The sequence below is a fragment of the Pteropus vampyrus genome, unplaced genomic scaffold (genome assembly GCF_000151845.1).
Source record: "Pteropus vampyrus isolate Shadow unplaced genomic scaffold, Pvam_2.0 Scaffold73, whole genome shotgun sequence".
NCBI lineage: Eukaryota > Metazoa > Chordata > Mammalia > Chiroptera > Pteropodidae > Pteropus > Pteropus vampyrus.
In genome coordinates this window covers 1853819-1858018 of record NW_011888854.1, presented here as the reverse complement: position 1 = coordinate 1858018, position 4200 = coordinate 1853819, and positions in this window count along the sequence as shown.

Genomic DNA, 4200 nt, shown 5'->3' with positions numbered 1-4200 from the left:
TTGCTGTGAGTATAAAACTACTCTAAAAAATAAAGTCTATTTAAAAGGAAAAAAGAAAAGTACAGGGTAGAATTGGCACTAATAAGCTACTGCGACATCTCAACACGGCCATAATGACCAAGAATGTAGCTACCTGCAAACACTATCCGATGCATCAGCAAGATGAAAGCCAAAAAGGCATTTTATTTTAATACTTCATACATTTTTACACATGCAACTTCATTGATATGGATACTGTACCTATATAGAAGATAGTAAGTTCTCTGTCATGGTTTGTTCTTATGTTAGGGAAACCAGTTGGCGATGTGAATTTTTGGTCTCTAAGTCCAAAGTAGATGCTAAAGTATTACAGACCTTTCCTAAAACAGGCAAAGAGAGTCATCAGTTTATCTGCAATGGAATTCTAAACATTTTCCTTCTGCAGGGTATTTCATTGTGCTGCTTCCACAAACAGAGCTTTCAAGAGTAGAGCTGTCCTTGATGTGACTGCTGGCCAGGCAATTGGATAAGTAATTCCCTAGGAGCCTCTGCCTCTCATCTACTCATCAACAAATGGTCAGGGACGATATAAAACTATAAAATATGAACATAAGGCTTCAAGTGGCAGGCCATTTTAAGAGAGCGTTTCAAGGCAGATTTGTGTCCTAGACTGTTAGTCTCACTATAAACTTACTTCCACTTGGCACTGTCCAAATCTCCATTGCCAAGAGGAAGTTAATAAAATACTGACAAACATGAGTACTCCCTGTCCATGAAAAAATATCAAAGCACTGTACCATCAGGACCTAGTAGATTACACTGCAGAGCAAAACAAATAAACAAACAAACGATAACTTCCAAAGTACCAGTGACTTCAAAAAAAAGATTATTTTCACATACATTTCTTATCTCATGTGCAAAGCTATTGGCAGGAGGGACATTGAGAATCCAAGTCACTCAATCTCTAGACTGAGGGAGGATTTATTATGCTTCCACATCTGTTCAGCAGAAAAAGGCAAGGTGTAAAGGTGTTCTCTCTCGGCGTTTCTTCCCAATGGTGAGCATATCACCTGTGTTCACATTTTATTAACTAAGGCAAGTCACACAGACATGGATAACATCAAAGTAAGTGGGCAACTATAATATTGCCAAGTGCCCAGAAGACAAGGAACTGAAATATTGGATAAATAGCAGTAATGACTTCCACAGAGACCATCATATGAAGTGACTTTGGAAACTGAAGCTGGATAAACTCATAGTTTTCTCTTCTTTGTACAGCATCCACATTCAGGTTGCTTCCATGACATTCCATGCTTTCCTGGCCCTGAACTTAGATTCTCTCTGACTTTATCTCTAAAATTCTCCTCTCACACTCTGACTATATGACTAATATATTTCTCTACAACCTCAGCCTATCAGCATTGTCTATAAAAGTTTCCTCTATTCTTTATCCTTCCCTTCTCTCTCATCATTATGTGAAACCTTGCCCTACTATGCACACACAACTTCCTCTGGAGGCCACACAAGCTACCTAAGAGAGAGATAGTAGGGTTACAGTGGAGTTTCTTGCAGTAGATTAAAGATAGCCACAAGGGGTTCACCACCGAACAGATGAAGAGTAATAAATAGTTAAATGTTTCTTCTTTTGTGTACGGACTGTATTTGATACTTACGTTGACCAATATAATGGGACAGAAATTACGTTATGGAACTCTCAAATTTAGCTCTTAAGAAAACTGGCAGTTGCTACTTCTTTCCTGTCAGGGGAAGGCAGTCATCATGACATAAAGAAGCTCAGCTAGGGCTCATGAATCTTGGAGCTCCACATGCATATAGAGAGGCCATGGAGAGACCCCCAAAATTCAACTATGTGGGTGAAATCTTCTTGGATCTTTTCTCCATGTCTGTTGTGTCTGCTGAGTTCAATCGGTTGGGGGACCTTGGCCAATAACATGTAGAGCATTACAGCCCAGAATTACTCAATTTCATAAAGAATTGGTGAGAATAAATCATTATTGTTTTAAGTCAATAAACTTGGAGATTTTCCTTTCTTGATGGTGCAGTGTATACGTGAACATTCTATTTTGGCCTAACATTAGAATCAACTAGATGGTTATAAAAGTTTTAGATTACCTGGGGCTGCCAGAGGCAAATTAACATTTCTAGAAGTGGAGCCCCATTATCACTATTTTGAAAAGCCCCTGGGGTGATTCTAACACACAGTATTGAAAACTATGGAGTTAGTTTTGCCTCTTCTCTAGTTCTGCTTCTAACTTGTTTATCTTGTGGCAGTGAAAAACTCCTCTTGTATTTAGGCTCATGCCATCTAGCTCTACTGCTCCCTCTTTTTGAGTCTGAAAGTCTTATTCTTGAGGAACAATTAGTGAGAAGCATTCTGAAAATGATGTTTCTGTTTGATGTGAAATGTAGTTAATGGATCATTGATTCTGTGAATGGGTTTTTTGTTTGCTTTTTTTTTAAACAATCTCGTTTGTGTTTCTGGGTATATATCAGTGAGAAGGGCTTCAAGATACCAATACTTAACTCCTTTCCAACATATGAGTCACTAACCATATAGTTGAATCTTCAATAATCATCTTTTACTGCCTTTTCAAGTTCTTAAGGATCCTACATTGCTAATGTTAGGAGTTGTCATTAAATAATTCAATGTTCCTTCAAGTAGCTACTTTCAATATTCGAAATTTTGTTGCAAGACTTGGAAAGACAGAAATGTTTAAGATATAAATATAAATTCAGTTAGGAGATGCATCAAACGGCTTATATATTTAATAGATTTGTAGTAAATATCAACTAGACATTAAATTTGCTGATATTTCAACTTCATAATCATAACATATCTTCTTTGAAATTTTAACAGATTTTTATTGAGTACCAGTGATATTGGATTCCTAACAATATTGAGAATGCAAACAAATGTTTCCAGGTCTTAAATGCTTACATTCAAGTACATTGGAAATCGACCAAGAATCATTTAAATCGAGATTGCACCAATTACTGCTTGTGTAAATTTACCTCTAAGCTCACTTTCCCATTTATAGAAATAATAGCATTTACATCTCAAAGCTATTTTGAAACTTAAAAAGAAAGATAATGTTTCAATTACAGTTCTCAGAAGAAAGTAGGCACTAAGTAAATATTATCAATTTTAATTATGTCTCAGTATCACAATTATAAGCTTGTTAAAATCTTCTAAGTGGAACACCTCCCACACATCATCCCTCTCATCCTCCACTGTACAAAGAACTAAAAGAGGCAGAAGATATTTGAGAAGGGATTCAAGAATGGCAATCTAGATAGACAGCTCATCCTTAAAATGAACAACGAAATATGTAAAGATACAAAAAAAGAGTGACCATTCCTTGAATGCCTAGTATATAACATGTACTTTGCTAAGAGTCAACCAAAAAGTTAATGATACCCTTTAGAAAGAGAGACCATTGTCAGTCTTTATCAATTATAGATAGAATTGGCTCAGAATATTCTTGGAGTAACCCAAAATCCTCTCTCGCTGAACGCTTCTAGCAGAGTCATTTTAATTGTGATCACCTCATTTACATAGCTTAGTGTCTGAGAACCTAATTTAGTCTCTAACTATTTAGGCATAGAATCCAAGACTCCTGAGTCCCAGTGAGGTGTACTTCCCATCACATCTTGCAGCTGTAGGAATAAAAGAGAACAGTAAATGCTACTTGATTTTCCCAATTTCAAATATCCAGTAAAGATGAATTCGCTTGCTGCACCTGCTTGTTGTTTTATCATTCCATTTCCTATCTTCCTTGTGAATTGGCCCACAGACACAACACCTATTTAAAATGATTGGATCTTGAAAAAATGTAAATTGATATTTCATACCCCATAGATTCTTCTGCAATGGTAATATCTGTAGTGTATGCACATTGCAAACTAAATCATTTTTTAAGCTAACATAGGGTCTGTCTAATAAAAACCCTTATGAAATCCCACTGTGTCTGTTCAGTAGAAGTTTTTCACAGTGAAACATTTAAGCTTTGCAACAGCAACTGAACAAATGTGATTGATTATCAGTTCTCTTGCCAGATTCTACATTGAAATTAAAGAAAGTAAAAGCTCTTTTATGGAAGTGATATAACCACCTGTGATATTAAACCAATAAAATATGTGTTTGGCTGTTTGTGAACTGTCTTGACCCAGATGTATAAAGTAGCTTTCTAGAATGTAAAG